Genomic DNA, 20,372 nt, shown 5'->3' on the forward strand with positions numbered 1-20,372 from the left:
TGTATCATTCCTCCTTCTTCTGATTTACCACCTATACTGTGCAGCAATCTCCACTTCAGTAGAAAAAATACATTCAGCTTTCAATTTGGGATTAAATTTTCCATCCATTCATTTATTCAACGATCATTTTTTGAGAGCCTAGCATGTGCCAAGTACAACACTGATTGCAAGGAATACAAAAATGAATACACATTAGTCCCTGCAGCCTCACAGCTTTCAGTCTGTGGCATTTATTTACTTATTCAGCAGAATAGTTCAACAAATATTTAATGAGCACTGATTGAGTCCCAGCGCAGTTATGGGGACCAGGAATACATGAGTGAAAAAAGAAGATGGGGATTACTTTCTAGTGGAAGGAGATGGAAAATAAACATAAATAATTAAATAAGTGAATTCTGTAGTATGCTACAATGTGATAAGGGCTAGGGATACCCAGTGAAGCAGAGGAAAACGGACCCAGGGTGTTAAGTTGGTGGGGGGGGGGCGGGGTCCAGGGGCGAGGGGATTTGCAATTTTTAAGTAAGGTGGTAAGGGCAGAATTTCCTGGGAATGTGACATTTCAGCAAAACTCCAGGAAATGAAGAAATGAGTCACATGGATATTTGGGGGAAGAACATTTCAGCAGACGGAATATATGAGCAGAGCAGGGGGCTGTTGTAACAGAGGGCTGCTTTAAAATGCAGTGGCATGGGAATGCAGGGTGCAGGAGAGAGAGTTGTAGAAGTAGGGATCTTGGCTGCGTTTTCCACTGACCAAGCCTTAGTCATTTTCTATTATTCCTATGGCTGAACTGCCTAGGTTCCTCCCTTGGCTAGAAAGGCGAGATCTGGGAACAATGAATGGAGAATGGGTGATGCGTCTGCTGACTACACCTAATCATCCACTTCCAAGGTTTTTTTTTTTTTTTTCTACCCCTATGACTCTAGGATCCTTTATTTCAGTGGTTTTTGTATGTGACAGAAGAATGTTGCCACCAGAAGTCTGAATTAAGACCCCACGGACATGGAAGACCCCCTTTTGACTTTCTGGTTGTAGTCCCATGAGTCAAATGACAAAAAAAGAGGTGGTGATATTGGAAAAGGTTTCTGTGGTTGCCTAGGACAACAGGCCTGTATTTTCAGGGAACAATCTTTGTATCGGGAGGCATAGATGAAATGTTAGAATTTCCGTGGAGGCCAGGCGTGGTGGCTCATGCTTGTAATCCCAGCACTTTGGGAGGCCGAGGCAGGTGGATCACAAGGTCAGAAGTTCAAGACCAGCCTGGCCAAGATGGTAAAATCCTGTCTCTACTAAAAATACAAAAAATAGCCGAGTGTGGTGGCAGGCATTTGTAATCCCCACTTTGGAGACTGAGGCAGGAGAATCACTTGAACCTGGGAGGTGGAGGTTGTAGGGAGTCGAGATCACGCCACTGCACTCCAGTCTGGGCAACAAGAGCAAAACTCCATCTAAAAAAAAAAAAAAAAAAAAAAAATTTCCCTGGAATTCCTATGCAGACTGTCATATCAGTAGTAAAGTTTATCTAATGGGGAGATCAAACTTCCTTGTCACCAGCCATTCAGTCTTTCTTCTTCAAGGGCTCTGACGGTCCAGTCAAACCACTAGTTTCTCCTCATAAACGTGTGGCTTCTTACCCCAACCAACTCCCCTTTCACACAAAGTAGACGCAGATGATCTTGAAGTTCTGTATGCCATTTATCTTTCTCTTCTGTGTTGTTTAGGGTCACATCTGAGTACCACTACTGGCCAATTCAGATTATTGTGCAAAGTTCACAGACATTTTCTTCTTGGATATCCTAGGCCACTTTGCTTAACATACTTGAAGTAGCTAGCTTCTCTGATTGAAAACCAGACCAGTTCATCTGTAAATTCAGTCAAGGTTTTCATTGAACAATTATCCTCATGTTTACACTGATTATTTTCTCAGTTTTTAACCATTCATTTTTAAGCAGGAAGTAATCATAGTTGGGCCTTTTTACTTGGCTCATTGTATTTGCCAGACATGGAGAAGTTTTATGTTCTTTGATTAAAACTTCAGTCACATATTGTCTTTATGTTTTTTGCTGTTCTCCAATATAAAAGTTAGACTCTTTAAAAATATTTAGGAATTTTGCAGTCTCCTTTCTTAAAGCATAACTTACTATAATAAAATGCCCAAATCTTAACTTAAAAGCTGATTGACTTCAAACATATCTATATCCTCTTGTAATCACTCCTAGATAAAGATTAAAATAATTTCCATCAACTTAGAAAGCTTCACTATGCCCCTTCCCAGGCAATATTCTACCTCAGAGGAAATCATTGTTCTGACTTCTATCTCCATAGATTAGTTTTGTTTATTCTTGAGCTAAATAATTACATAATACAGTATGTATTTTTTCTGCCTTCTTTTATTTAACACAGAATTTTTGAGGTTCATCTACATTGATGTATTAGTAATTTGCCCTTTTTAAATTGCTGAAAGTATTTCATTGTGTAGATATATATGGTATTTATCCATTCTCTGATTGATGAACTAGAGAACTGTCACCAGCCCTTCACTGGTGAAGACTAGAAAAAACTTTCAATTTTTTTCTAGTTTATGGCTATAAAAAAGCTTCTATAAATATTCTTAACATAAATTTTATTTCATTTTGTTTATTTTTAAGATAGACATATGCATGTATTGCTCTTAGTTGCATATCAAAGAGTGGAGTTGATTAGCCATGGGGTGTGTTTAATTCTTTGGGAGACTGCCAAATCATCTTCCAAAGTGGTTGGACTGTTACATATTCCCAACAGCAACGGAAGAAATTTCCAGGTGCTCCTGTTCTCACCGACACTTGGTATTCTCAGTTTTTTTAACTTTAGCTATTAAAATGGCTAATTAGTGAGAAAAGTGTATATTTTGATGCCCTTAAGGAAATATACCTGCTACTGAACTCAAATAAGGAGCTGAGCATGAAAGGACTCAAAGGGAAAAAAGAATTCTGTTTAGACAGAAAAAAAAGTTTCAAGTCTGCAGATTTTTTTTAACATCCAAAGAGCAATGCCATGCCGTGAATTTTCCTTCAGCCATGAATTGTGATAACATAAGAAAATGAAAACACAAGTGAGATCTATTCACAAAAAGGTAGAATCTGGTGTGAAGAACCTTAACTGACAAAAAGGAAAATTTAATTTGCAGTTCTTTGAACTGAGCATTCTTTTTTTGATCCTTTGATTTTTGATCACTCTGTTCTCCCTACGTGGGTGCTATTCCAAACACTCTTTTCTTCAAACTCCTTGACATAGCTATGTGTCATTCTTATGGGAAAATTTTCCAACTCTAACTTGCGAGACTGGCCCTAAATGGAACACCCTGTGCTATAAAAATGAAAGACACTTTATAAATGTATCTCTTCTAAGAGGTGTGTTATTTTGCATAAAATAGAGTTAACAAATGATCTGCTTTTAGAATATGAGTTAACACTAAAATTTTAATATTTGTTCCAGTTTGTCATATTTTAAAATTATTTTCAACTTAGTCTTTTTGAGAATGTCATAGAATAAATTTATTTGAAGAATCAAGAAAAAATCCAGCCTACTCTGAGTCAACGATTCTACTAGCACATTCCAAAAATGTCTTTCCTTTGAATCCTCATTGTATCTTATGGATTTATCACACATACTTAACTTTTTCTTTACAAACCTGTTTCTATCTGTTAGATAATGACAATCTTGATGATAGTGATCATAGCCCATTCTCCACTCCCAGGGCCTGGTATGGGGTCTATCACATACTGTATCCGGAATTGGTGGGTTCTTGGTCTCACTGACTTCAAGAATGAAGCCGCGAACCCTCGCGGTGAGTGTTACAGTTCTTAAAGGTGGCGTGTCTGGAGTTTGTTCCTTCTGATGTTCGGATGTGTCCGGAGTTTGTTCCTTCTGGTGGGTTCGTGGTCTCGCTGGCTCAGGAGTGAAGCTGCAGACCTTCGCCGTTAGTGTTACAGCTCTTAAGGCACGCGTCTGGAGTTGTTCGTTCCTCCCGATGGGTTTGTGGTCTCACTGACTTCAGGAGTGAAGCTGCAGACCTTCACAGTGAGTGTTACAGCTCATAAAGGCAGTGTGGACCCAAAGAGTGAGCAGTAGCAAGATTTATTGCAAAGAGTGAACAAAGCTTCCACTGTGTGGAAGGAGACCATAGCGGTTTGCCACTGCTGGCTCAGGCAGCCTGCTTTTATTCTCTTATCTGGCCCCACCCACATCCTGCTGATTGGTCCATTTTACAGAGAGCTGATTGATCTGTTTTACAGAGAGCTGATTGGTCCATTTTGACAGGGTGCTGATTGGTGTGTTTACAATCCCTGAGCTAGACACAAAAGTTCTCCAAGTCCCCACTAGATTAGCTAGATACAGAGTGTCAATTGGTGTATTTACAAACCCTGAGCTGGACACAGAGTGCTGATTGGTGCATTTACAAACCTTGAGCTAGATACAGAGTGCCGATTGGCGCACTCACAATCCTTTAGCTAGACACAAAGATTCTCCAAGTCCCCACCAGATTAGCTAGACACAGAGCACTGATTGGTGCATTTACAAACCTTGAGCTAGACACAGAGTGCCGATTGGTGCATTCACAATCCCTTAGCTAGACATAAAGATTCTCCAAGTCCCCACCAGATTAGCTACAGAGTGCCAATTGGTGCATCCACAAACCCCAAGCTAGACACAGGTTGCTGATTGGTGTGTTTACAAACCTTGAGCTAGATACAGAGTGCTGATTGGTGTATTCACAACCCCTTAGCTAGACATAAAGATTCTCCAAGTGCCCACCAGATTAGCTAGATACAGAATGCCGATTGGTGCATCCACAAACCCTGAGCTAGACACAGGGTGCTGATTGGTGTTACAAACCTTGAGCTAGGCAGAGTGCTGATTGGTGCACTCAGAATCCCTTAGCTAGACACAAAGGTTCTCCAAGTCCCCACTAGACTCAGGAGCCTAGCTGGCCTCACCCAGTGGATCTTGCTGGGGGACTGCAGATGGAGCTGCCCACCAGCCGTGCACCCGCACTCCTCAGCCCTTGGGCGGTCAATGGGACTGGGCACCGTGGAGCAGGAGGCGGCGTTTGTCCGGGAGGCTCAGGCCGTGCAGGACCCCACGGAGGGAGGGGAGGAGGGAGAAACTCAGGCATGGTGCCCTGCCGGTCCCGAGCCCTGCCCCGCGGGGAGGCAGCTAAGGCCCGGTGAGAAATCGAGTGCAGCAGCTGCTGGCCCACGTGCTAAGCCCCTCACTGCCCGAGGCCAGCGGGGCCGGCCGGCCACTTGGAGTGCGGGGCCTGCCAAGCCCATGCCTGCTGAGCCCACACCCACCCAGAACTCACACTGGCCCGCAAGCACCCCGCGCAGCCCATTTCCCACCTGCGCCTCTCCCTCCACACCTCCCCGCAACCTGAGGGAGCCGGCTCCGACCTTGGCCAGCCTAGAAAGGGGCTCCCACAGTGCAGCGGCAGGCTGAAGGGCTCCTCAAGCGTGGCCAGAGTGGGCACCAGGGCCGAGGAGGCGCCCAGAGTGAGTGAGGGCTGCGAGGGCTGCCAGCACACTGTCACCTCTCAATACTAATTGATAATAAATGTTTCTGGAATGCTGAATTGCATGAAGGAAATGAGAGAAAATCACATAAGCTGCTTTCAAGTCCCGACCTCTGAGAACAATGCATATACCTTTGGACAGCTTATTAAAAGGAAAATTTCAGGATGTGTACAATGTTATTTTCTGTTTATTCCTGGACATGAACATAATATTTAATTAAACTCCGAGAGGTAATACTAATAATATTTGTGAGACTGTACACTAGCTATAGAATGACAAATGTTACAACTTTCATAATCTTTTCCTGTGGAATAACACATATTAACAGAAAATTGTTTGCTATTTCCCTTTAGCAAGCCTAAGGTATTGTCCAATCGTTTGGCCAGTGAAGTCAAAATATCCCCACCATTTACTTGGTGAAAACCACTGAATCAGTTTCTATGAGGTAGAGAGAAATAACCTCAGAAGCTAGCTTTATAGACTCAATTTATAAAGTCATGGCAAGTCTAAAACAAACAAAAACCTCCTCCCAAATGTAAGAGAAATGAAGAAACAAGATTCCAGGTTCAATTTATATAAGTTTTCTCTTTGAAAAAGTTATTTCTAAGAGCCCTGAAAGTAAAAACCATTTTACCTAGTTATAAAGAAAATTATTTTTCCAGATTTTTTTTGGCAGCGTTTTAGGTAGAAAAAAAGTTTTGTAATGAGATTCTCCTTCCATAATTATTCGTATCTGTGCATTTGGCAGGTACTGAACACACTCCACTGTATCTTAGAAGGGATCCACAGATAAAGATGACTCAGCACAAATAGTTCCAATCTGAAGTATTCAGAGAATCACTTCTTTCCTTGTTCTCAGATGTTTTGAAATAAACATTGGCAGTGTTTATTTATGAAGTTTCAGGACTTTTTGAATGTGTCAGCAGCATGCCTTGACTCTAAACAGACTATGTTGCAATTTTTTTCCCTGATGATTCAAAACTATAAACTTAAAATTACCTAATTAAAAAGATACTGAAATACAATGAACTTGGACTACAACTTCAGTTATGTACCTTGTCTGAAATTAGATCATTTCAATAACCCCTCTTCATGCCAAAGACGGCGTTTCCTCTTAGTGCATAAACATCCTCTGAACTCTGACTGAGGGTTCTTTGTTGCTTGATCATTGTTGTTTTGAATGATATAATTTTAATTCTTTACCTGCTTTGTTAAATTAGGGATTTTGGCTCAAATTAATTTTTCTTAATAGGCTATGAGTTACATGGAGAAGTAGAAAGAAAATAGCTCAAGAGAAGTGTCAACAAATACTCTTGGGGGGTATTCAGTTGTTTAAATAAGAATTTAAAGGTAAAGTTTATTGTGAATAATTCTCATTCTGGAGAGATGAAACGAAGAACCTATATATACTGCATTCTAATGATATTTAAAATACAATGAGAAATACTCATCCGACATACATATTTCTAGCATTTTCCTGATGTTGGTAATGCATTAATAGTGCTTCAATTGATTGGCATGTATTTTGGTGGATAGGCCAAAAACAGAATATCAATTGCTAGAAAGCAAGATGCCTTCTCTCCTCTATTTTCTCTTTTCTTTAGGTCCCATGAAACCTCAGCTTCCCTATTTGTTTAATGGAGATAATCATTCTTTCTTCATTTTTTCATAGTCAAATTGGCTGTAGGGTTCACCCAAAATGATGTCTATGGACATTTTCAAAGACATCACAGGCCATAGAAATGTGGTAAACTTTTTTGTTAATGCTGGGTAATATGGTCTGATCTCGTACCTTCTTCTTGTAGTAATTTTTACTTCCTCATTTTGCTCCTGTAAAGTATCTATGTTGAAGGGAGAATTGTGAGGTCACTCATCCATGAAGAAAAGAGGTGAGAGAGACTGAAACGGAGGTGAAGAGGAAGAAGATTAGTATCCCTTATCTCTAACTTTTCTACAAGTATTTGCTTCTAGACAGACGTGAATAATAGTGAGAAAAGTAGGAAATTTCCTTTCTTTCCCTTTCTTTTTTGAGATGGCATCTCACTATGTTGCCCAGGCTAGCTTTCAACTAACTCCTGGGCTCAAGTGATCCTTCTGCCTCACTCACCTGAGTAGCTGGGACTACAAGTGTGCACCACTGCACTCAGCTTAAATGTCTTGTTCAATAAATAAATACATAAAGAAAAGGCTGGAATCTATTTTTAAAAAATTTATGTCAACCCAGAATACAATAAAGAGATAAAAGGTTTAAACAGTGTCTATATCTTCTGCCATCCCAAGAGCCACTTAAGAGGAATGCTAGAACTCAATAGGTAACAGACTGAAAATAATTATCCTAATCATAACTTCTAGGGGATTGCGGGTAGAAAGGGGGTGCTGGTGTGAAGTTATTGCGTTTAACTTTACACAACCATACAGGGTAGTTATGTTTAGGCTAATATTATGAGAGCTAAAAGTGAAAGCCCAAGGAGTTTAAATTCCTAGGTTACAGTGAAACCAGTATCCAAACTAAGATTTGTTTTTAAAGACTATTCTCTGGCTATGGCAGAATCCACTCACATACATGGTACAGCCTCTAGCATTGTGGTTTGTGAAAAATAGATGCTTAACAATTGCGTGTTGAGTCAGAGGTCACAGTAGCTGGAAAGGGTAATGGTGTTTGGTAAATTGGATAAATTCACTTTATATTGTTGATTTCTTTCTGTAATGTGTTTTTTTTTTTACTACATCTGTAAGCTATCTGAAATGTGAGCACTGCATTTTATCTATTTGTCTTTTTGGTTACAGTAAGAAGTACAGATACTTTGCTAGGCTGGTGGAACAAAATTATAGATGAGATGTGTCAATATTGTGGTTGTCTCTAAATTTGTTTATGAGATATTTTTGTAAAAATATCTTTTGTCTTGGAATAAAAAGAAGATAAAAAATTTAATATTGGAGTTGTATGCAAATCTGCAAAAATTTCATCTATTATTGCCATAAAATTACTATGTTTAGAACAATCCTTGACCTACACTTATCTATGACATTGCCTGTCCATTTTATGAAATGGAAAGATGGCTTGGGTGAATTGAACTGCTGGTAAGAACGTCAGAGAAAAGTTGATTTCCTATTCTGACCGTAAGACCAGCTTATAAACTGTTCTTTAAAAACTACTCTTGGCAACTTCTATTTTCATCCATGACAGAATAACTGGTACCAATCCATATCTCCTGCCAAAAACCAACTATAAAACTGAGCAAAATGCATGAGGTAACTTTTTCCAGGCATTGGAAAACAGTCAATGTAGTACTGAGAGCCTGAGAAGTTAGTGCCATGATGGGCTCTGCTTTCTTCCTGGGGGGCACCTTGCCACTGGGCAGGGAGGAAGAGCCAAGTAGAGTAGCGGTCTCGGTGACTGGTCTCAATATTGACTGGTGCAAGATAAGTGGATTTGAAATCCCAGAGAAAGAGGCAAACGAGAATTGAGTAGAAAATGTATCCGAGAAGTAGAAACCAAAGAAACACCTACATTTTAAAGGACATACCAACTTATAAATCCAAGAAGCTGAACACAAGGATAGCTACAAATAAAACCACACCTAGGCATAACATATTCAAGCTCCTGGAAACCAAAGTTAAACAGAAAAGTAATTATTAGTACGAAAGAGCAGTGATGCAAAAGATAGCTGCTTTCTCAGTGGGGACTTAAATACAATGAAATAACACTTTAAAAGTGTTGAAAGGAGGGGAAAAATCTGAGACTTTAAATTTTATACTCTGATTAAATATTGTGATAGGCAGAATAATGCCCCCCTCCCCTCCCCTCAAAATGTCCACCATAGTCTCATCCCCAGAACCTGTGAATATGTTACCTTACATGACAAAGGGGACTTTTGCAGATGTGATTAAGGTTGCAGACTTTGGGATGGGGATATTTATTCTGAATTATCTTGGTGGGCCAAGTACAATCACATGGGTATTTGAAAGAAGAGACTCTTTCCCAGCTGTGGACAGAGGGAGACGTGACTATGTAAGAAAGGTCAGAGAGATGCGACATTGCTGGCTTTGAGGATGGCCATGAGCCAAGAAATGCAGGTGGCCTCTAGAAGCTTGAAAAGACAAGGAAATGGATTCTGTCATAGAGCTCCCAGAAAGAACACAGCTCTGCTGATGCATTGATTTTAGCCCAGTGAGACCCAGGTTGGATATCTGAACTGCACAATAATAAATTTTTGCTGTTTTGAGGCATTAAATTTGTGGTCATTTGTTACGGCAGCAATGGAAAACTAATATAATATCCTTCAAAAATAAAGGTGAAATTGTACATATTTATGGGGTACAGTGTGATGCTTTGATATGTGTGTACATTGTGTAAAATCAAATCAGGGTATTTAGCATATCCATTACCTCATACATTTATTATTTCCTTATTGTCATTAAAAAATAAAAATAAAATCTAAAGGTGCAATGGAAACATTTTCACATAAGCAGAAGTTGAGAGAATTCAGAATTCATCTTCAGTGGACCTGCATTACAAGACATTTTCACAAAGCAAAAGGTGAGAGAATTGGTCACCAGCAGAATTAAGCTGTAAGACATACTCAAGGAAGTTCTTCCACCTGAAGAAAATGAAATTAGGACTGTGGAATGGAGTAAATAGCATTGGAAATGATACATATGTCTTTTGTTGCTGTTGTTTCTGCATTAAAGATGGAGCAGCACTCTTTCCAACTCTCTACATCCCCAGTGGATGCTGCAAGTAAGGGCAATAGCATGGACTAAAAATAAAAGTATGGCAAAAGATAACCCATGCCAAAAGTAAACATAAGAAAGCTGGCCTGGCTATATTAATATCAGACAAAGTGGACTGTCAGACCAAGATCATTACCAGAGGTAAAGAGAATACTTTCAGAATAATAAAAGGCCCAATTCATCAGTAAGGCATAAAACTCTTAAATATGTAGGCATCAAATAAAAGAACTTCATAATTCCTGAAGTAAAAATCTGACATAACTTTAGGAAAATACATATAAATTCTAGAATTTCAGTTAGATGTTCTAGAAATCTTCTCTCAGTAGTTTTGTCTGCTCATTGACAGAATGAGCAGACAAAAAATTCAGGAAGACTATGTATACAAAAGATCTGAACATCACCAACTGCCTGAACCTAATCACTATTGACAGAACGCTGTACCTGATAATTGCAGAGTGCACATTCCTTCCAGTACTCATGGACTATTCACCTAGATCATATCCCGGACCTTAATAGGAATCTCAATCAATTTGAAAAGACTAAAATCTTACAGAGTATGTTCCCTGACCACAGTATAACTGAATTAGGAATCAATAACAAAATGATCTCAATGAAACTTTCATATATTTGGAAATCAACAACACACTTCCAAATAACCCATAGATCAAGGAAGTACTTACAAGAGAAGTCAGAAAATATTTTGAACTAAATGATAACAAAAACACAAAATATCAATATTTGTGAGATGTAGCTAAAGCGATTCTTAGAGGAAAATTTGTAGAATAAAATGCTAACAAAGGAAGAAAAATAGTCACTTTCTGGTGCTCAATAAATTATTAGTTTTTAATCATTATTAATAGTACCATTTACATAGCAAACTTAGTTTAGACAAATTTACAAAACGTATGTGTCAGGGTAATGTTCCCTATGGCATTCATTATCAACAATTACCTCTTAAATTTGGCAAGGAATTTCATTAACATAGATTCCATTTCCTGGTGAAAGAGAAGAGCAAAGAATTTGCAGCTTAAAGACCTGGTTCCATCTTCTTCCTCTGCCATTTACTACTGTTCTGACTTTCTCTCTCTTGATGGCAATTTTCTCAACTGTAGTGGAAAAAATGATATCTGCCTAATCTATGTCACAAAGTCGCTCTAGAAAACAGAATACCATATGAAAATGGATCTTAGTGCCAAAAACAGTTAAGGCAATTATTCTTACTCATGAAGGAAGCTAGAAAGTATTCCTTCTTCTTTTATATATTGCTTGTCTCACTGACAGTATCATTCTCTCTGATTTTTATATGTGGCCTTGAACTCAACAAAGGTTTATATTAAAGATCTTCTATGGAAATCATTGCAAAATTAGACCAGAAGAGAAACTAACGGGCAACTATGGCGTTAGAAGCTTGAACCACTTTCACAGCGTGCGACACCTGTTGAGTCACGTTCATGCTCCTAGGTGTAACATTCAGGGTCTCCATCACCTGGTTTATTCTGTTCTTCAGCCTCATTTTAACCTACTTAGCTCTAAAACTTTTAGACTGCTTCATGCCTTTGAATATTTAATCATGCAGTACCCACTGCCTTGAATGTTTTGCAAACTTTTTTTTTTTTTTTTAACCTGAAAAACCTACTATGATTCCTTCTACTTCTAGTTCCAGGCATCATGTTCCCCAGGAAGCCTTTCCCTAATCTCCTTAGGAGTTAAGGGCCCCTTTCTTCTACCCCCACAGAATCCTCACAAAATACTGTCTTATAACCCCCGACATTGTGTTGTATTTTCTGTGTAGGAGTCTGTCTCATCGCCCAGACTCTTGAGTTCCACAAGGGAAGGACATGTTTTATTCATTTTTGTAGATTTAGTACAAAAGAGTACATTATAGTAGGGTGCCTGGTGCATATTAAGAAATCAATAAATAACCATTACTTTCTTTAAAAAAAATGAATTGCTTACACTTATAAATCTATTGAAAGTATCACGGCAAGAAGCAAAGCTCTTAAAAACCATAAAGAAATTATGAATTTTTCAGGGCTTTTGGAATGTGGTTGCCCCTTAACATTCAAACTATTAATAAAATACTAATATGGGTATAAATTGAAAACTCAGGTGTGTTTTTCTTTAAATAAATTCGGTGCATGGAAATCTGTGATTATGTTGTTAAAACTGAAAATTAGAAAGTGGTTCTTCATTTAATAAAGAAGACTTTCTTCATACAAAATAAGCCATAAGATTAAATGGTGAACTGCTAGTGGACATTAAATTGACTAAAAAAGAGGTTTAAATTCCTATACCAGGAATACATGATATGCACTAACTTACGTTTATCTATATCTTAATAGAATGTGTTGGGCACGTCGACAAGATTTTCCTTAAACTGTAGAAGAAGCCTAGAGTATAATATTTAAGAAAGATTACATATTATTCCAATTAAAACTTTCAAATTAGGATTGATTGCCAAGACTACTTCAACTCATGTGGGGAAATCGGAGGAGTGTTTTGACAGGGGAAAAGACAAAACAGAAAATGCCAGAGCCCAAAATAAGTTCCCCAGAGGATTTGAGAGTCTTTGCCTTGATCGGATACAGACTGGGAACTTTCCCATTGCTTTGGAATTTGGGCTAACGTCCAAAACTGAGGGTAACCTGTGACAATTACATTGCACATTCTGAAGAAAGGTACTTAGACATGTTCCCCATAGGATGTGCTAAGGTGTTGGCCAATCATCAAATATTGTCACTCCAAAGAACGCATTTAACAGCCTGGGAAGAAAATTGTAGGAAAAGAGAGCACTGTGGCACGGAAGGGTAAGCTGCTATGTGACGTCGTCTTGATCCAAGGGAGGAAATTGAGGGAAAACGCTCTGGAGCAAAGGTGGTGAGGACAGAGAGGCTCACTAGTGGGGAATACTGCCATCTTACAGAGTTCGAGAAATTTCCTGAGAGTTTGAAGGGTGCCCTCTAGAGCAGGACTTTGCAAACTTTCTGTGATAAAGGACCAACCTGTTTTAATTTCCAATCCATCGTGGAGTGACAGGTTTATAGATTTACTAGAACTGAATTTTTAGAAAAATCAAATGGAAACAATGTTCAGAGGTTACATACTCTGTATTGTAACATCAAATTGCTATAAAAATTTCTGAACAGTACTCTTAATTCCTGCACTTATTTTGTCATGAACTGGTAACAGACTGTTAAGAATCAACATGAGTGCTGAGACTTCAGAATAAGTACCTCTACCCTACATCAGAACTTCACCTAGAGATCTGGTTAAAATGACAGTTCTGAGCACTACTGCCAGTCCAAGCTCTCTATAACTAAGAGGCTCCTGGGCGATGCCAGTGCTCTGGTTGGGGGCACTCTGTGTCCAAGGCTCTAGAGAAGTGCAGGCCAATAGAAATATGATGTGAGCCACACACGTAATTTATTTTTTAGTAGCCTACTTGAAAAACAGTGAAAGGAAATGGGTGATTAATTTTACTAATATATTTTATTTAAGCCAATATATCCAAAATATTATCATGTGGTTGATATAAAAATTAGTGATGAGACATCTTGCTCTGTGTGTGTGTGTGTTTTGTTTGTTGGTTGGTTGGTTTTTATACTAAGGCTTTGAGATCTCAATTTGGACTGGCACATTTCAAGTGTTCAATGGACACATGTGGTTAATGGCTTCAGTGTTTGGCCAGGCAGCGCTTGAGTGTGGGCAGCACAGGGCCTGGTGCCTGACTCTGCAGGAGAAATCACAGGTATGAGGTGGCTGAAGATGCGCAGCATGACAGAGCGTGGCCAAAAGGCAGCAGTGCTTGAAGTTTGAGAACATGATGGCGAAGGATGTGTTCGTTTTACTGCAGGGCAAGTAGCACTATGCAAGTTAGTGCAAGTTATTTGAAAGGGCCTCACACCATTTCACACCAAGAGGGGTGCATGCTGGAATGAAGGAATCCCAAGCACCTTCTGGTACGGGAGTTAAGGTTCTTACAAAAGATTAACAAGAGAGTGTTTTGAATGCATCAGGAAATGTTAAATGTATGAGTCCCTGAAAGGGTCTCCAAAGAATTAACAGAGGTACTTCATGAAAAAGACTTCTTGGAACATCTGTCCTACACAGGGCATTTGACAACAAAGAAAGACACAAATGCACTTGAGCTGGGGAGGAAAAACATTGATTTCAAGAAGAAATTGAAGTTTTGGTATCTGATTGGGTTAGAGTTTTTTGATTCCTGAAAATAAGTTCTATAGTACTTCAAAGTAAACAAAAAGTTGTGGATCTGCCCAAGAGGTCATTGAGGGCAGAAGAAAACTCTGGCAGTAGATTTGAGAAAGGTTGTGGAGACAGACTGAATTTTTTTTTTGTCCAATTTGATTTATTAAATTGACCATCATCTGTGTGAGCTCATGTTGCAGAAATGACAACACAGATCATTTAAATGCTTTGTCGTTCACATCTCTACTCGGCAGCCTGACACTGACAACACTGCCAGGCACATGAAGCAATCCTTCCAAGATACATTTCAGATATTAATGTTTTGGTATTGTTAAATCATATTATTTTTATTTCTATAAGTTTATCTTGTTCCCCATGTTAATGGCAGAAAGTTTCAAGTTAAAATCAAGGGTAAACACATTGGCTTAGGACTATCTCTTCTTCTGAAAGGCCTAAGCCAGGAAGGTGGATACAATTGAAGGAAGCCAAGAGAAATTGGTTAGCCTGCTACTGGCTGCCAAGAATAGAATCCCACAGGCCAAGTATCTAAAATGACAATAATAACTTCTCCCGTAGCTAAGACTCATGTAGGGTGAAACTCATGGCTGGTTGATACTGTGACTCAATGACATTTAGGTTTTTACACAAATTTTTTCTTCACTCTGCTATCTTTTGAGCTAGTTTCCTCTTTAGACTGGTAGCAAGAAAGCTATGCCAGATCTAAGCAGTATACTTATGGGCAATAATAACCAGGAGAAGAAGAAGAAAGAGTCACTTCTCAGGCTTCTGTCTCTCTCTCTCTCTCTTTTTTTTTTTTTTGAGAAGGAATCTTGCTCTATCGCCCAGGCTGGAGTGCAGTGGTGCAATCTGGGCTTACTGCAGCCTCCGCCTACTGGGTTCAAGCAATTCTCCTGCCTCAGCCTCCCAAGTAGCTGGGACTACAGGCACATGCCGCCACGCATGGCTAATTTTTTGTATTTTAGTAGAGATGGGGTTTCACCAAATTGGCCAGCCTGGTCTTGAACTCCTGACCTCAAGTGATCCTCCTGCCTTGGCCTTCCAAATTGCTGGGATTACAGGCATGAGCCACTGCACCTGGCTGCTTCTCTCTTTTTCTCAAAGTTTTCTGACAGCCTCTCCCCTTGTCTCATTGTCCACAGTTAGATCACATGTCCATTCATGAATTAATTGCTGGCAAGGGAAATAGAGAGTAACGAGTAAATCTGTATTCCAATGAGACTACCCCTGGAGTTGAGGTTCATGACTATGAGAAGGAAAGATGGATATGTGGACAAAATTAGATTCTATTAAAAAAAGAAAGAAGAGGCAGTGAATGTCAGGTAAGCACCAATACCATTCACCAAATATCCTATGTAGGTTTCTAATCCAAGTAAAAACATGCTTCCAGTGGGTAGAGATCTACCGCATACTCTATGACAAATGTCTAAGCCAAAGCAGGTAGGCCATGTGAACACAAACCTATTACTGAAACTGCTTCCTGGATAATATCACATTAAATTAAAACTTGGATCATGAAAAGGCTTTTGCAAAGACACAGTATTTCAGTGGAGGGACTTCATTAAAAAAAAAAAAAAAAAGTTCTCCTGGATACTCAACTGAGTTAATCCTGCATTGGATGTCCACATTTAACGTGTCACACTGGAGTCTTAAAGTACCTTCTGTTAGTTGTGTTAGAATTTTGCTTCAGAGTAGGATATAAAAAGAAAAAACAATATCTTGATTGTTTTTCTGCCTTTGTTATAAATGAAAAGTTATGAACGTTTCAAGATATGCTTTCTTTTTAAGCAGTTAACTGTCAGATTACTGTAGCTAGGCCCTGAGACAGAGATAAAGTCTTTATAAAACCTAAAACAATTTTAGAAGATTATTCAAACTTGTGGGTTTTTAAACATATTTTTCCAGCATTAATTTGTTTCTATTTTTCTTGGAGCCATAATGTATGGTTCTTGCTTTTCCAGTACACTACCTGAGTATAATAGTATGGCTAGAAGTTTCATTCTAACACATCTATTATTCTACATAGTGATAGCAATGGTTAATGCCAGACTAGTCTCTATACAAATAGTACTTGAGGAAAATTTTCTCTTCTTTCATTGGTAGTTTATATTATATTCCTCACCTTGAATGCCAAATTTAGAAAAAAAGAGACACCTCAGAAGAAAGACACTGTTTTCTCCCTTTTCTTAGGATACATATTTTCTCCCTAGTTTTTCTTGCTCAAATGGCTTTCTTTTAAGTTCTCTTCTCCATCTTTCTTTCTTGTTTACTCCAGGAATGCAAACTTGACCTTGACTTTAAGGTCAAAGCATTTTCGGAATGTGCAGTCAGCAGAGAATTGAAAAAAAAAATCAATGTGAAACATATTAGAGAAGAATAAGGGGAAGAGTGATGCAGAAGTGCTGGGAAGTCATGCAGGGATTGGAAACAACGAAAATTCTACAGAAAGTAAGAATGTCTTGCACTGAGATGTTTATGATTCCTTTTGCTTTTACTTCCCTTTTCTTACATAGGGGTAGGTGAAAATTATGGTAGTTTGAGGTCTGGACCACTTTCAAAGCATTTTCAGGGGATGAAAATGACTTTTGACCTGTAAAAATGAGACATGTTTCTTTTTTTTTTTTTTTCCTGAAACCCTTTTTTCTTTTCCTGTTTTGTTGATGGTAGGGGAGATGACTATATTCCATACCTGTTATGCACACAAACTTAGGAGGGTTTATTGCAGCTCCATCGCTGAAAATAGCAACGAAAATTGTGAGACCTTTTATGTCAGCATTGGAAATAAACTTAATTTTAAATGAGAACACCTTTGATTTTATAAAGAGATTTATCCAGTGTAAAAGCTGGAAAGTTAAACAGAATCATAGTGGAAATATTGATTCTAAAATTCTAGTATCTAGCCACAGGACTTGAAAAGAAGAAAGAAAGCTAGAAACATGAAAGAAAGAAAGGAGAGGCTGGGCATGGTGGCTTACACCTGTAGTCCTAGCACTTTGGGAGGCTGAGGCGGGCAGATCATGAGTTCAGGAGATCGAGACCATCCTGGCTAATATGGTGAAACCCCGTCTCTACTAAAAAATACAAAAAAAAATAAATAAATAAATAAAACAATTAGCCAGGCGTGGTGGTGGGAGCCTGTAGTCCCAGCTACTCGGGAGGCTGAGGCAGGAGAATGGCATGAACCTGGAAGGCGGAGCTTGCAGTGAGCCGAGATCGTACCACTGCACTCCAGCCTGGGCGACAGAGCGAGACTTTGTCTCAAAAAATAAAAAGAGAGAAGAAAAGATCAATTGTCCTTTATAACAAGGATTATCATCTCTTTCCTTATTTATCATTGGAATCAAGAACAAATTAGATATAGAAAAAAATCCCATTACTTTGTGAAGCTTAATATTTACTGTAACTTACTGATCTAGAGAATGATCAGAGAAAATTTTAGCTTTTATATATGTATGCATATTCTGTATGTATATGTAAATGTGAAAAGACAAACAGGTTCTTAACCATCTTTCCATATGGCTGATTTAAAGTAATTATAAAGCCAAAACATTATACTGAGTTATCTGGAAAATATGAAATGTTCCTCTCAAACATTAATATTAGCTATATGGCAAATTTTCTAAAAATCTAACTAATCTTAACATTTGCACTGGGGATAGAGAGAACTGTCTTACTACAGATTTCTAGACATATATATTATAGATGATTATGTTTAGAATAAAGCATTTGTTAGGTAACATTCTTTCACTGTTACTTTTGCACTGACCTCACCAACTTCAATTTTATAACAGCACAACAAGAATGTGCTGAGAACAGAGCTTGGCATAAGCTCATTGATAACCATGAGTGTGAATTACTGGCAGAAATGGATACTGATGATTTAGTCCATATCACAGTGGAAAGGGAGGAAAATTGAAAAGCTTTTTTTTCACTCTTTAGAAACATTTGAAATCATTCCTTGGAAAAGAAAAATCTGTATTGGGGCTGAGTAGGGGAAGATACAGGTTGAGTCATTACTTCGATCAGTACAGTAAGTTCAAAGATTGTTTCCACTACAATATCTCATCTGAAATTTGACAGATTCCCTTAAAAGTGGCCAAAAAAAAAAAAAAAAGATAGTGATTTCTAAGCGGAATCAAATATGTGCACTTTACTTCATGGAAAATCAGTAGGGAGACAAGAAAGATTCTCTCTGCTAACATTGATTTTCCTTATATTTTTTCAGTCAGAACACTCCAGACAAAAATTCACTTGGCTTCAACTAATTTGCAAACGCCATCATTCACTGCTGTTTTGCTACCCATTTCTCAAATCTCAATTAAATGTGATGACAGTTTACTTGCCAGAAACACACAGAAAGGTTCTTTTCCAACCAGAGGTCTTCACTCATTTCCTGCTTGTGGACTTGGCAAGTGGGGTCAAAACATCCATTACTGAGGCTGAGTCTTAATTTAGAAGGTTATCACCAGAGTCAGCAAAATAATTATAAAAATACTTTCCAAATGCAAACTGCAACAGACATGCACAGTAACAGCTGAAAACAATATATACATCATAAAGCCTGTTTACAATGGAATTTTAAAAGGGTGAATGTTTGGTTTCTACTTGTTGAAAGCTTGTATAACCTTCTGGGTCACCCCTAGGACGGACCCGGAACTGTCTTCTCTCTGCAACTATTCTTTACATTAAAACCAAAAATAACAACAAAAAATTACACTACGAGTCTTGATGTTCTGGCTCAGACACCAAATTCCCTATAAAACTAAAAGCGAAGGGTGACGTGAGACAAAATTTTGGCTTAAAGAAACACCGGTTGAGAAAGGAAAGAAAGTACTGCTCACTTTTCCCTTATTTCTTCTATGTAAATAAATTTCCTCATACGATTTATATAGTATTGCTTTAAATGTATGGGATCTTTAGAAATCATAGAATGTTAAAAATATCAATATGTGTAAATGGGTACTCCACATAATAGGTACTCAATAAATATTAGCTACAAAAGATAAAAACAAACTATAAGACATCTTTGTAGAGACCATTTGCTCAACCCTCCTTCTCTCTCTTTTTTTTTTTTCTTTTTGAGATGAAATTTCACTCTTGTTGCCCAGGCTGGAGTGCAATGGCATGATCTTGGCTCACTGCAACCTCCGCCTCCCAGGTTCAAGTGATTCTCCTGCCTCAGCCTCCCGAGTAGCTGGGATTACAGGCATGTGCCACCACACCTGGCTAATTTTGTGTTTTTAGTAGAGGCAGGGTTTCTCCATGTTGGTGAGACTGGTCTCGAACTCCCAACCTCAGGTGATCAGCCCCCCTTGGCCTCCCAAAGTGCTGGGATTACAGGTGCGAGTCACTGCACCCAACCAACCCTCCTATTTATAGCTGAAGAACTGAGGGTTAAGTGGTTGAAAGACTTGCACAGCTCCTACACTGGCCTGCTGAAAGCCAGGGCTGCAACGCATTTCTTCTCACAGGTTCAGAGACTCCTCTACCTCATCACTGTTACAGAACCTCTTTGGGCCTCAGTTCATCATTTGCTAACAAGAGTAACTCTACCTGCCCAGGGGTTATCCATCAAAGGCAATAGAGGTTGCAAGAATTCCTTTAAAATTTTAATTTACAGTATAGCACCTTGCAGGTAGCAGGCACTCCATAAATCTCTGAGGAATGGAATTTGCTGAAGAACAGTGGCAAAGGCTAGCTCTGGTTCATTCCCCAAAGCTCATGGTGCTTGTCCAAACTGTTTAATCAGGCTTATGCAACCAACTCCTCTGACCTTTATTACAGGGTGGGTGCAATCACATGCGCTGTGGGAGGAGGGGCAGGTGGCCTCGGCCTGATCAGGGAGCACTAGAATGGGGACAA

At 38.8% G+C, this 20,372-nt stretch overlaps 1 long non-coding RNA gene across 1 annotated transcript in view; it reads left to right on the top strand.

Moving 5' to 3' along the window:
* Window positions 1-12,960: 12,960 nt before the first annotated feature.
* LOC116480319 (uncharacterized) overlaps window positions 12,961-20,372 on the top strand; it is an 82,230-nt gene continuing 74,818 nt past the window's right edge. The window contains exon 1 of the long non-coding RNA XR_004251257.1: window positions 12,961-13,093. This is a non-coding gene — a long non-coding RNA (uncharacterized LOC116480319). The remainder of the gene's footprint in view (window positions 13,094-20,372) is intronic.

This window comes from Hylobates moloch, unplaced genomic scaffold, assembly GCF_009828535.3.
Source record: "Hylobates moloch isolate HMO894 unplaced genomic scaffold, HMol_V3 SCAFFOLD_13, whole genome shotgun sequence".
Taxonomy (NCBI): Eukaryota; Metazoa; Chordata; class Mammalia; order Primates; family Hylobatidae; genus Hylobates; species Hylobates moloch.